Consider the following 14,925-nt stretch of genomic DNA (forward strand, 5'->3'; position numbering starts at 1 on the left):
ACTGCCACCTGGGCCACAGATCGTGCAGGGTGAATACATGGTAAAGTGAGGCTGTGTCAGCAGGAATCTGATCTCTGCACCCAAAGGGGCTACACTGCCCTGAGAAAAGGGGAGAAGGCTTGGGGGAGGCAATAGGCTCTGCTCCTTATTTGAATCACCATACATTCTCCCCATTTGCTAATATTGTACAGATTGTCAAATAGAGGTCACACTAAATATTTTTGTGTTCTGAAACATGACCTGAATGATCACAATTTTGTTCATTAAAATTAATTTTACCAACTTAAATTCATTTTTAGTTTTACAAACTCAGTATCATATGAAACTAGACATGTCTTTTTTATTTACCAAGGATGCTACTAGAAAGAAGAAAATGTGAACAGAATTATTTTTTCTGCTTAACAATACTACATAGTGGGCGGCGCCTGTGGCTCAGTGGGTGGGGCGCCAGCCCCATATGCCGAGGGTGGCAGGTTCAAACCTGGCTCCTGCCAAACTGCAACAAAAAAAAAGCCAGGCTTTTTGACGGGTGCCTGTAGTCCCAGCTACTTAGGAGGCGGAGGCAGGAGACTCGCTTGAGCTCAGGAGTTGGAGGTTGCTGTGAGCTGTAATGCCACAGCTCTCTACCTTGGGTGACAGCTTGAGGCTCTGTCTCAAAAAAAAAAAAAAAAAAAAAGAATAAAACAGGATTGCTATCTCTCACCAATTACAAAAATTAATTCAAGATGGATAAGTGACTTAAATATAAAGCATGAAACCAAAACAATTCTAGAAGAAAACACAGGAAAAATTGTTAAGATAGCCACATAAGCAAAGAATTTATGACTAAGACACCCAAATGCAATTACAGCAACAAAAAAACAGATAAATAGGATTTTCTTTTTTCTTTTCTTTTTTTTTGGAGACAGAGCCTCAAGCTGTCTATCTTGAGGGCTGTGGCATCACAGCTCACAGCAACCTCCAACTCTTGTGCTTAAGTGATTCTCTTGCCTCAGCCTCCCAAGTAGCTGGGACTACAGGCGCCGGCCACAACGCCCAGCTATTTTTTTGTTGCAGTTGTCATTGATATTTAGCTGGCCCAGGTCGGATTCAAACCCGCCACCCTCGGTGCATGTGGTGGGCGCCGTAACCACTGTGCTACAGCACTGCCCAGATAAATAGGATTTAATTAAACTAAAAAAGCTTCTGCACAGCAAAGGAAATAATCCACAAAGCAAATGGATGACCTACATAACAAAAGAAAATATTCACAAACTATACCTCTGATAAAGGGCTAATATTCAGAATCTACAAAGAACTCAAGCAAATCAGGAGAAAAACAACTCCATTAAAAAGAGGCAAAGACAGGAACAGAAGATTTTCTTTCTTTTCTTGTTTTTTTTTTTTTTTTTAGAGACAGAGTCTCACTTTATCACCCTCGGTAGAGTGCCATGGTGTCACAGCTCACAGCCACCTCCAACTCCTGGACTTAGGCGATTCTCTTGCCTCAGCCTCCTGAGTAGCTGGGACTATAGGGGCCCACCACAACTCCTGACTATTTTTTCTTTTTTGCAGTTTTTGGCCGGGGCTGGGTTTGAACCCGCCACCTCCAGCATATGGGGCCAGCGCCCTACCCCTTTGAGCCACAGGCACTGCCTGGCCCAGCTATTTTTTTGCAGTTTGGCCAGGGCTGGGCTTGAACCCGCCACCCTCGGTATATGGGGCCGGCACCATACCCACTGAGCCAGGGGCACTGCCCAAGAATCCTTTTCTTCTCCCCTTCATTTTTTTCTTTTTCTCCTTTTTGGAGATAGACATTGAAGGCTAGGACATTCAAAACCAACTGCATATATAGGAAAAATTAGAAAGTGACTCTGCATGCCTAAGGAAAATAACAGATTCAGAAAAGACCTGAGAAGACCTTAAATTTACATCTCAGGCTGATCCTTGGCACAGAGACTGCATATATACCAAACAGTAAGGAGCAAGTCCTAAGGAAAGAGGAGAATCTGATTACTAGAGTTTCCACATTATTAGATTCAAATGTCCAGTTTTCAACAAAAATCACAAGGTTACAAAGAAATAGGAAAATACGGGCCATTCAATGAAAAAAAAGTCAACAGAAACTGTCCCTGAAAAAGACCTGACAGTTGATCTCCTAGAAAAAACCTTTTTTTTTTTTTAAGAGGTGGGGGTCTCATTCTGTTACCCAGGTCTCAGTGCTGTGACTATTCACTGGGCAATATAGCATACTATTGTGAGTGAAAGCTAGAGTGGGCTAGCATCCTTGAGGACTCATGCAGGTCACAGCCCTGAGCCTCAGCCCCTCTGCTGCTATGCACGCCTAAGGTGGTAAGGGAGACTTTGAATGTCCATCAGAATAGATGAGGAGATTGTATGGGAAATGTTTAAATAAAGATGAGCAGATTAAAAACAGGGTGGTGCCTGTGGCTCAATGAGTAGGATGCTGGCCCCATATGCCGAGGGTGATGAGTTCAAACCCAGCCCCGGCCAAACTGCAACAACAAAAATAAATAAATAAATAATAAATTAAATAAATAAATAAAAACAGGACATAAACAAAGCTAGAAAGCAACTGATAACTACCCTCCAGCTGCACCTATCTAACCTGTGGGCTATAACTTCCCCTCATTAAATCCTACCCAAAGTATTCTTTGATCTGCAGTTTAGTGCTCCTCTGTCCTTCAGCCTGATAGCTTTCTTCCTTGAACAAAAGACTGCCTGATTAATTGAAACATGAAACTGTTACCTTTCTCATTTTTTTGCTTTGTGTATGCACACCCCCAAATCCCTAATAAAAGTCCTTAAATTAAAAAAAAAAAAAAAAAGTCCTTAAATATTCTCCTCAGGGTGGTGCCTGTTAGCCTCACTGGGGGCTCATATGGTGTCATCTCTCACAGGTCAAAAAAGGGTTTGTGTGTCAGTTTGTGTGTCTGTGTGAATTTCTCAGGGCCTTCTCTCTCTGTATGCCAGATCCCAGGCAGTTGGGTGAAGTCCCAGAGTCCACTTATTACACCTTACACCTCCTGTGGTGAGGACATCTGGCAGCCAGGCTGATAAGGGCCATCAGGACTCTTACCCTTGCCCATCCAAGTCAGGCCTCAACACACCAACTCGTATTTAGTATTCAAAAGCAGCTTAACTCAGGCTGCACCCATAGCTCAGTGGGTAGGGAGCTCGCCACATACACCGAGGCTGACAGGTTCAAATCCGGCCGGGCCAGCTAAAATCAACAATGACAACTGCAATAAAAAAAAAATAGCCGAGGGGGCGGCGCCTGTGGCTCAGTTGTAAGGTGCCAGCCCCATATACCGAGGGTGGCGGGTTCAAACCCGACCCTGGCTGAACTGCAACCAAAAAAAAAAAAAAAAAAATAGCCGAGCATTGTGGCAGGCGCCTATAGTCCCAGCTACTTGGGAGGCTGAGGAAAGAGAATCAATCGCTGAAGCCCAAGAACTGGAGGTTGCTATGAGCTGTGACGCCATGGCACTCTACCTAGGGTAACAGAGTGAGACTCTGTCTCCAAAATAAAAAAAGCTGGGTGGCGCCAGTGGCTCAAAGGGGTAGGGCGCCAGCCCCATATGCCGAAGGTGGCGGGTTCAAACCCAGCCCCGGCCAGAAACTGCAAAAAATAAATAAATAAATAAAAATTAAAATTAAAATAAAAAATAAAAAAAGCAGCTTGACTCATAAATGACCTCCTGGGCTAAATAAAACTTAGCCTTGGCTCGGCACTTATAGCTCAGTGGTTAAGGTGCTGGCCACATGCACCAGAGCTGGTGGGTTCAAACCCAGCCCGGGCCAAACTGCAACAACAACAAAAAAAATAGCCAGGCATTCTGGCGGGCACCTGTAGTCCCAGCTATTCAGGAGGCTGAGGCAAGAGAATCAACTAAGCTCAGGAGCTGGAGGTTGCTGTGAGCTGTGACACCACGGCACTCTGCCAAGGGTGATAAATAGCCAGGCATGTGGCAGGCACCTGTAGTCCCACCTACTTGGGAGGCTGAGGCAAGAGAATCACTTAAGCCCAAGAATTTGAGGTCGCTGTGAGCTGTGACGCCATAGCACTCTACTGAGAGTAACATAGTAACACTCTGTCTCGAATAAATAAATAAATAAAAATAAAACTTAGCCTCACAATATCTATGAGCAGGAGAAAAGCCTGGCTATAGCATGAATTGCAGCCATTCCCTGAGCATGACCCTTGTCATAGCTCCACCACCCCCCAACTCCCACCTCTGCCCTCACCACTCACTTGTTCCTCATTTATGGCAAACTCCTGGTGAATCCTCCCTGTGCCTCCCCACGTCCAGGTGTCCATTTGCAATTAGATAAGAACTGGCAGGGTCCTTCCTGGACTCTGGGAAACACAGCACTGGCTCCTCAGTAAGGACACAACCTGTCGTCAAGATAATAGATGTCCCCAGTGTATGTTCACATCTAGCTCAAGGTGGCGGAGCTCACTCTTGCATGGACAGGCAAGCTATCAATGCTATGTGCCCATCCCCCCTTTTTCCCCCACCAAGCTCTGATCACAGGCCCTCTTCCTCAACTCCTTCACCTGCACCTGCCTCTTGCTTCCCACTCACATCCCTGGGCTCCCAAATGAAGACCAGAGCAGTCGGGAAATGGCCAGGCTGCAGATTCAGTGAAAATAGCAGGAACTCAGCCAGGTGTGCTAGCACTCTGGAAGGCTGAGGCAGGTGGACTGCTTGAGCTCAGGACTTCAAGACCAGCCTGAGCAAGAGCAAAACCTTGTTTCCACAAAAATACAGAAAAATTAGGCGGGCATTGTGGTGGATGCCTATAGTCTCAACTACTCAGGAGGCTGAGGTAAGAAGATCTTGAGTCCAAGAGCTTGAGGTTGTGGGGGGCTATGATGATGCCACAAGACTCCACCTAGGGTGACAGAGTGAAAGTCTGTCTCCCCACCCCTAAAATAGGTAGCAGAAACTCTGTAGTTGGACAGACATGGCTTTGAATTTTGTCATGTTATTTAACAACTACATGTCCTGGGGTGATCACTTACCTACTCCGAGTCTCAGTTTTCTCATTTCTAAAAGGAGACTATCTGGGTGGCCAAAGCAGGTGGATTGCCTAAGCTCACAGATTCAAGACAAGCCTAAGCCAGAGCAAGACCTTGTCTCTAAAATTAGCTGGGCATTGTGGTTGGTGCCTGTAGTCCCAGCTACTTGGGAGGCTGAGGCAAGAGAATCACTTAACCCAAAAGTTTGAGGTTGCACAGCACTCTACCAAGGGCAACAAAGTAAGACTCTGTCTCAAAAAAATAAATAAATAAAATAAAATAAATAAGTAAAAGAATAATCTGTACTCTCACAGTATCTATGAGAATTAGAAACAACATGTATAAATGTGCTATATCCAGAGGTCCTCATTAATGGTAGCTGTTGCCATACAAATGTAGGTCTCTTTATATTCATTTAAAATGTATATACTTTTGGGTGGCACCTGTGGCTCAGTGAGTAGGGCACCAGCCCCATATACCAAGGATGGTGGGTTTGAACCCTGCCCCAGCCAACTGCAACAAAAAAAAATAGCTGGACATGCTACTCAGGAGGCTGAGGCAAGAGAATTGCCTAAGCCCAGGATTTGGAGGTTGCTGTGAGCTGTGACGCTACCGCACTCTACTGAGGACGATGAACTTTTTTTACTAAAAAACATTTTTACTAAAGTTTCTTTTACTAAACAAACTTTTTTTATTAAAAAATAAGTAAATAAAAAATAAAATGTATATACTTTTACAGCTGGGCATGGTGCCTCACACCTATAATCCTAGCATTCTGGAAGGCCAAGGCAGGTGGATTGCCTGAGCTCAGGAGTTTGAGACCAGCCTGAGCAAGAGTGAGACCCTGTCTCTAAAAATAGCCCAGAATTGGCAGCACCTGTAGCTCAGTGGGTAGGGCACCGGCCACATACACCAAGGCTGGCAGGTTTGAACCCGGCCCAGGCCAGCTAAAACAACAATGACAACTACAACAACAACAACAACAAATAGCCAGGCATTGTGGCAGGCGCCTGTATTTCCAGCTACTTGGAAGGTCGAGGCAACAGAATCACTTAAGCCCAGGAGTTTGAGGTTGCTGTGAGCTGTGACAGCACAGCACTCTACATAGGGTGACAGCTTGAGACTGTCTAAAAAAAAAAAAAAAGAGCCCAGCATTGGGGCAAGCACCTGTAGTACCAGTTACTCAGGAGGCTGAGGCAAGAGAATAGCTTGAGCTCAAGAGTTTGAGGTTTCTGTGTGCTACAATGGCACTCTACCCAGGGCAACAGAGTGAGACTCTGTTTCAAAAATAAAAATAAAATAGGCTCAGCACCTGTGGCTCAAGCAGCTAAGGCGCCAGCCACATACACCTGAGCTGGCGGGTTCGAATCCAGCCCCGGCCTGCCAAACAACAATGATGGCTGCAACCAAAAAAATAGCAAGGCATTGTGGCAGGCGCCTATAGTCCCAGCTACTTGGGAGGCAGAGGCAGGAGACTCGCTTGAGCCCAGGAGATGGAGGTTGCTGTGAGCTGTGATGCCATAGCACTCTACGCAGGGTGACAGCTTGAGGCTCTGTCTCAAAAAAATAAAAATAAAATAAAATAGAGTGCATATACTTTTAACTTAACGCCTGAAATTCTTACAACCATCAGGTTGCATACAGGGTTCATCCACCAGTTATGTTGCTGTGAGGGGTTTGGCTAGGTTGGAGTGAGGCTCTGTTGCTGGGCCCAAAAACTTCACTCTGAGGCAGACATGGGGGTTTGTCTCCTCTGTGGTTGGGTGACCAACTTTCCCAATTGCCTGGGATTGTCCCAGTTTTAGCACTGAAAATTTCTTGTCTTTGGACCACCAAAATTTCAGTCTTGGGAAAACTGGAAGTGTTGATCGCCCTATTACAAAGCAACTGGCCAGGACAGATGGAGCAGGTGTCAAACCTAAGGAAAAGCTGAGCTTCCCATAATCCTTCCCAGTTTGCTGGGCATCACTCATCCCTTTCTGCAGGTCCCCAGTCAAGCCCCGGTTAAGCAGAGGCCAGTGGTGACACCTAGAGGTTATGTAAAAAACTGCAGTCTGGGAATCACCCACTTGGCCCTAAATATTTACTGAGCTCTCAACAATTGCCAACCCTAGTGTTAGGCTCTGGGCATAAGTCTCCAGGGTCCTGGGAGGTATCCTCAGGTGAGTAAAATTTGTGGTTGATGAAGTTGTTAGCTAGATCAAGGAAAGATGGAAGGAAAGAGTATTCCAGGCAACAGAGAACAACAAAGTTAAACGCTCTGAGTGGGAAGGTGCATGAAACTTTCAAGAAACTCATTATAGCCAGGCGTGGTGGCTCACACCTGTAATACCAGCACTGTGGGAGGCTGAGGAGGGAGAATTGCTTGAGCTCAGGAGTTCGAGACACACCTGAGTGAGAGTGAGACCCCGACTCATGAAAAAAATAGAAAAACCCAGCCAGGCACTGCAGCGAGCACCTGTAAGCACCTGTAATCCCAGTGGCTTCCAGCAGCTGAGGCAGTGGGATACCCATAGCCTGAGTCTGAGGTTGCAGTGAGCTATGACTCTACTGCACTGTGTTCAGGGGCATAGGGTGGGACTCTGTCTCAACAAAAAAAAAAAAAAAAAAAGAAGAAGAAGAAAGAAAGGAGAAAGAAAGAGAGAGAGAGAGAGAGAAAAAAAGAAAGAAAGAAAGAAAGAAAGAAAGAAAGAAAAAGAAAGAAAGAAAGAAAGAAAGAAAGAAAGAAAGAAAGAAAGAAAGAAAGAAAGAAAGAAAGAAAGAAAGAAAGAAAGAAAGAAAGAAAGAAAGAAAGAAACTCATTATATTGATGGGAGAAGGAGATAGTGTTGACCAAAAAGGGCGATGAGTTTTCAGGGCCAATGAGCCATGGGAAACGTTTCTGACTTTACCCTAAAAGCAACCGGAACTTATCAAAGGATTTTTTTTTTTTTATGTTTTTGAGATAAGAGTCTCATTCTGTTGCCCTGGGTAGAGTGCCATGGTATCATTACAGCTCACAGCAGCCTCAAACTCTTGGGCTGAAGTGATCCTCTTGCCTCTGTAGCTAGGACTACAGGCACCTGCCACAATGCCCAGAAATGGGGGTCTCTTGCTCAGACTAGTCTTAAACTCCAGAGCTCAAGCAATCCACCTTCCTCAGTCTCCCAGAGTGCTAGGATTACAGGCGTGAGCCACTGTGCCTAGCCTATCAAAGGATTTTAAAAAGTAGGACAGTAACAGAATTAGGTGTGCATTTCTCAAGGCTAACTCTGACTGCAGAGTGGAGATGAAGTTAAAGAAAAGCAAGCCTAAATTCAGGGAAGCAGTTAGATCATTGCAGTGTCCAGGTGGTACAGACAGTAGTGACCTGGATTTGGGCGGGGAGATGGGGAGGAAAAGAGATGAAGTGGTTTGAGAAATATTATGGAAATAGAATGGGTGACTGGAGGTCACCATGAATGAGGGAAAGGGAGGCTCAAAAATGACCTACAGGTTTCTGGCTAGGACCACTGAGAACAATGAGACAGCTGCTGAGATGGGAGCACAAGAAGAGGGAAGACAATGTTGGGCATAATAGATTTGAGGTGCCTGTTGGACATCCATGTAAGGTATCAAATAAGCAGTTGAAAGAAGAAAGACTTAATCTGTGGACCATCTGCATGTACATGGTAACCAAAGCCGTAAGCAATATCAACAATTAAAAGTGAGCAGAGAAGGGATCACATGGCCAGAAGAAAACCAAGTGAGTATGGCACTATGAAGGCAGGGAGACCTTAGAACAGCAGTTCTCAACCTGTGGGTCACGACCCCTTTGGACTATATTAAAGGTTCACGGCTTTTGAGAAGGCTGAGAACCACTGCCTTAGAGCCTTTTAAGGTAGAATGATGGAGAGACATGATACTAAAATGAGTTGTGCTGAAGTGGGAGAACTGCATAAGGCCAGGAGTTCAAGACCAACTTGAGCAAGACACCATTTCTACAAAAAATAGAAAAATTAACCAGTTGTGGTGGCATATGCCTGTAGTCCCAGCTGCTCAGGAGGCTGAGGCAGGAGGATCACCCCAGCCCAGGAGTCTGAGGTTGCAATGAGATATGATGATGCCACTACACTTGAGCCTAGATGATAGAGTGAGACCCTGGCTCAAAAAAATAAAAAAAATTAGTGGTGAGGGCACCAGCCACATACATTGAAGGTAGCGGGTTGGAACCCAGCCTGGAACAGGTAAACAACAATGGCAAATGCAACAAAAAATAGCTGGGTGCTGTGGCAGGCACCTGTAGTCCCAGCTACTTTGAAGGCTAAAGCAAGAGAATCGCTTAAGCCCAAGAGTTTGAGGCTGCTGTGAGCTGTGACGCTACAGTACTCTACTGAGGGCAACATGGTGAGACTCTGTCTCAAAAAAAAGAATGAGTTGTCTGAGTGCCCATAGCACAGTGGTTATGGGCCAACTGTGACACCATGGCACTCTGCAGAGGGCGACATAGTGAGGCTCCGTCTCAAAAAAAAAAAAAAAAAAGGATGAGTTGTAGATAAATGGGAGGTGAAGAGAAGTAAGTAGAGGCAATTTGAATAATTGGTGACTATCACAAGTTATCAAGGGAGACTTTATAAACTGTGCCTTCATCTGAAACACTTTACTCCACACCCATCTCCAATGCAGAAACACAGCTCCTCCCCTTGTCAGTTCCTACTGATCTTCTGGTCTCAGTTGTAAAGTCCCTTCCCGGTGGCTCGATGCCGGTAGCTCAGTGGTTGAGGCGCCGGCCACATGCACCAGGGCTGGTGGGTTCGAACTCGGAGGCTCGGGCTTGCTAAACAACAGCAACAAAATAGCTGGGCATCGTGGCGGGCGCCTATAGTCCCAACTTCGTGGGAGGCTGCGGCAAGAGAATCGCTTAAACCCAAGAGTTTGAGGTTGCTGTGACGTTACGGCACTCTACCCAGGGCGACATAGTGAGACTGTCTAAAATTTAAAACGGGGGGGGGGGGGGAGTTACAAATGTTTTTGGTTACATGGATTACTTTTTGTAATGCTTGAGTCGGCTATGAGTGTGCCCACCCCCCAAACAGTGATCATTGCACCAATTTTTTTTTTTTTTTTTTGCAGTTTTTGGGCGGGGCCAGGTTTGAACCTGCCATCTCTGGTATATAGGGCTGGCACTCTACTCCTTGAGCCACAGGCGCCACCTCATTGCACCAATTTTTTAAAAATGTCTGTAACGTACCTTTTCTGTGAGGGTTTTCTGAGCCACACCTTGTAAAATAACAAGTCCTCCACAAGCAGAAAAAGGGACGAAGTTTCCGGGGGCGAGGCAGGGGCGTGCCGGGAAAGGCGCAAGCTGCTGGGGCCGCCCCCGCGGGAAGGGGAGTAAAGGGGTCTCCGGAGGGGCACTGACTATGAAGAATGAAGATAGCCCATTCCATCTGTTAAGGGGCCAGAGACGTGAGCGCTGGGTTTTGGAGGGATCTGCTGGGACCTCCCGTGGACGCGAAAGGGGAGGAGACAGGATCCTGGGTTGTGGTCTCCAAGTTAGGGGAGCGTTCCTCTGCTAGCCGCCGGGCCTAGACTGACCTCTCTGCAGGAACGCAGCTCCACGGCATAAGGCTCCTCCGACTTATTCACAGCCCCCGACTCAGGTCTGCTCTGCCGACCTGGCCTCTATAGACGCCAGAAGTGCCAAAAGCCTGGGGCAGAACCACCAACCTCCCCTTGGCCCCGCGCGCCCTCGCGTGGCGTCCTCCAGTTTCACTTCGGTCTTGACCTGCACACCTGTCCTGAGTACCTGTAGTTCCAATAAGCAGTCACGGGCGGGCTTGGAAAATCCATTCTGTGAAAGTTCTGCGAGGCCCTGACTGTAAGGGTACTGTAGGTCACGGCCCGAACTCCAGCAGAGCTGCAGGAAGTGAAATCTGTCTCGGAGTGAGACCAAAATCATCGACAATCTCTACCACCTCTTCAGTGACCTGGGTCAAAGTCAAGTACACCTTACTTTGTCCAGCCAAAATGGCCCTTTTCTTCTGGACAGCAGCCAGTTAGCCTCCAGAAACCTTACCCTCTCCCTTGGAAATAGGTGGGAAGTGAAAGGCCAGGGGTCCTCTATCTGCTCTCTCTGTCCATACCTGGGGCTTTTGAGTAGAAATCCCCGTGGCTGAATCAAAGGCCTGGAGGTTCTAGAGCTCCTCACTAGGGGCCCTGACTATAAAGGGTCAAGATAGCCCATTCCATCTGTTAAGGGAAAAGAAGCCATAATCTGTAAAATAATCTAAAGAGGTTTATTCTGAGCCAAATTTGAGGGCCATGACCCAGAGCCACGCTCAAGAAGCCTTGAGCAAGTGAACACATTTTGGTTTTATACATTTTAGGGAGACAGGAATTACAAGGTAAGATCATAAATCACTATGTGGAAGATATAATTGGTTTGGCCCAAAAAGGTAGGACATCTTAAAGCAGGGGCCCACCGGTTATAGGTAGATAAAAAATTCTTTGCTGATTGGCAGAAAGAGTTAGGTTCTGGCTAATAGACTAGGAGTCAGGGAGAAGGAATGCTGAGTTAAGATAAGGATCTGCATAAAGTGATCAGGCCCTAAAACATTGTTGTGATGAGGTTTCTTTAGCAAGTTCTAGTTTAAATTATCATTTATTTGATGAGTGAAGTTTTAAGTTAAAAAAAGAAAAAAGATAAGGGTCTGCGGGTGGCATCGGTAGGGCCAAGGCCCCACATACCGAGGGTGGCAGGTTCAAACGCGGCCCTGGCCAAACTGCAACAACAACAACAAAAAAAAATAGCCAGTGTGGTGGCAGGTGCCTATAGTCCCAGCTACTTAGGGGCTGAGGCAAGAGACTCGCCTAAGCCCAGGAATTGGAGATTGCTGTGAGCTGTGATGTCACAACACTCTGGCAATAAAGTGAGACTCTGTCTCTAAAAAATAAATAAATAGGGTGGCGCCTGTGGCTCAGTGGGTAGGGCGCCGGCCCCATATACAGAAGGTGGTGGGTTCAAACCCGGCCCTGGCCAAACAGCAACAAAAGAATAGCCGGGCGTTGAGGGGGGCACCTGTAGTCCCAGCTGTTCTGGGGGCTGAGGCAAGATAATTGCCTAAGCCTAGGAGTTGGAGGTTGCTGTGAGCTGTGTGATGCCACGGCACTCTACTGAGGGCAATAAAGTGAAACTCTGTCTCTACAAAAAATAATAATAATAATAATAATGTAAATAAATAAGGATCTGCTTATCAAAGACAAACTAACCTGGCTCAGGCGATTTGTTGTGTATATTGAAGACCTACAGGCATGTCTTACATAGCCTTAGGCCTGTTAATGTGTTGTGAAAAGACCAACCCAGCCCCGGCCAAACTGCAACAACAACAAAAAAAAAAAAAATAGCTGGGCGTTGTGGCGGGCGCCTGTAGTCTCAGCTGCTCGGGAGGCTGAGGCAAGAGAATTCCGTAAGCCCAAGAGTTAGAGGTTGCTGTGAGCAGTGTGACGCCTCGGCACTCTACCTGAGGGCGGTACAGTGAGACTGTCTCTACAAAAAAAAAAAAAAGAAAAGACCGTGTGGTGGCTCATGCCTGTAATCTCAGCACTCTGGGACACTGAGGCAGGTTTCCAGACCAACCTGAGAAAGAGTTACACCCCATCTCTAAAAAATACCCCAGGATTATAGTGGGTGCCTATAGTCCCAGCTACTTGGGAGGCTGAGGCAATGGGATTGCTTGAACCCAAGAATTTGAGGTTGCTGTGAGCTATGACAACAATAGCACTCTACCCAGGGCAACAAAAGTAAGACTCAGTCTCCAAAAAAAAAAAATGAGTTGTAAAGAATATCTCCTAGAAGGGAGGAGAGCATGATGAGGCATGTCTGACCTCCTTTCTCAGGCTAGCAACTCTGTTTTAGGGGTCCCTTTGATTAAGAGGGGATCCAGTCAGTCATGGGGGTAGGGGGAGCAGTTAAAGCAGGGGCTTTAACCACTTTTAACCATTTTTAGTCCACACACCCCAGCACTCACAGAGCCCTATTGGCAAGGTCCCTAAGAATCCACCACCAAAACCGGGGCCTTTCCAGTGCTCAGGACTACAGAGGAGTAGCCCTACTATACCTGTTATTTCTGATCCTACTGCAGTCCCTCTCTTTGTGATCCATGACCTTTGCTGCTTTATCTACCCTGGTCCCACTGCTAAATGGGTCCAAGCCACCATCCATGCCAGCCCTGGCCTTACACAGCCAGGGCCAGGTTCATAGGCTAAAACCTGGAACCCAGCACAAGACCAGGGTTAAGCAGCATCCTTTTTTGTCATAAGGGATCGGGGGAAGGAATCTGAGCTGGGATTACAATCCTAGTTTGACAGACAGGAAAGCTGAGCATTGCCCAATGCCATGTTGTAAGTGAGCAATAAAATGGGACTGGGTAGTGGGGACTACCCTTCTCCTGTGGCAGTCCCTACTCTTTCTACTGTGGCTAGGGATAGGGGGGAGTGAGAATGAAGAGGGAATAATAGCATTAAATGCTACCCAGGGCTTCTTGGAGTGAGCCTAGGCTTTTTCTGGGCCATTAATGAACTTCTCTTTGACAAGGCTGCCTGGCCATTGACCTATGCCAGTTTCATCCCTGACCTCCCTCTAGCAAGCAACACAAGACCCTCTGGGAGGTGCCACTGGTTTGTATAATGAAATAGAATAAAATAACAGTAACTACAATAGCAAGCAGCTACTATTTACTGAACACTTATGCTATCTCATTTAATCACAATTGTACAAAGTAGGTAGGGTCTATTATTTCCATTATTTGCTCCAAATGAGCAAACTCAGACAAGTTAAGCAACTCATCCAAAGTCATACAACTGGTAAGTGGTAGAGGTGTATTTCAAACTCAATTCTATCTGGGTGCAGAAGGATCCCTTTGAGCTCAGGAGTTTGAGATCAAGCTGGGCAATATAGCAAGAGCACATCTCAAAGCAGAAGGAAGAAAAGAGAAGAAGGAGAAAGACAGTGGAAGAGGAGAAGGAAGGAGGAGGAAAAAAGAAAAGGGAAGCAAAATGAAAGAAGAAAAGAGGTTGAGAGAAGTAAGCTAAAGAAAAAAACAGGCTGAGAGATTGCCAGAATGAAAGGAGAGCCATCTGAGAGCCATATAGATGCCCATCTTCCTATAACATCAATTTTTCTGGACCATTTTGAGGAAGACGTGAAAAATCTGCAACTTAAAACCTCTTAAACTTTTTTTTATTAAGAAAGGGTCTTGCAAAAAAAAAAAAAAGAAAGGGTCTTGCTGGAGTACAGTACTGTCATCATAGCTCACTGTGAGATCAAACTCCTGGGCTCAGGCACCAGTTTAATATATGTATTTTTTAATTTCAGATTAATAAAGGGTACATATGACCAGGTCACACTGTTTGCCTTTGTTAGGTAACATCCAAGTGGTAGTTGAGCCCTTCACCCAGGAGGTATGCCATATAACCCTACATTGTACCTGTTAGGTAGGAGCTTACCGACCACTTCCCCTATTCTATTTTTTGAGACAGAGTCTCACTTTGTCGACCTGGGTAGAGTGCCCGGGCATCATAGTTCACAGCACCCTCAAACTCTTGGGCTCAAGCAATCCTCTTGCCTCAGCCTCCTAAGTAGCTGGGACTACCTACGCCCACCACAATGCCCAGCTAGTTTTTTAAGGGCTGGTCTCCAACTCCTGAGCTCAAGTAGTCTACCACCTCACCCTCCCAGAGCGTTAGGATTACAGCCAGAGCCACCAGGCACGGCCCCTATATTTTTATTTATTTATTTTATTATTTTGTTGTTGTTGTTATTTTTTTGAGACAGAGTCTCAAGCTGTCGCCCTCGGTAGAGTGCCGTGGCACCACAGCTCACAGCAACCTCAAACTCTTGGGCCTAAGCAATTCTATTGCATCAGCCTCCCAAGTAGCTG

This window comes from Nycticebus coucang, chromosome 22 (assembly GCF_027406575.1).
Source record: "Nycticebus coucang isolate mNycCou1 chromosome 22, mNycCou1.pri, whole genome shotgun sequence".
NCBI lineage: Eukaryota > Metazoa > Chordata > Mammalia > Primates > Lorisidae > Nycticebus > Nycticebus coucang.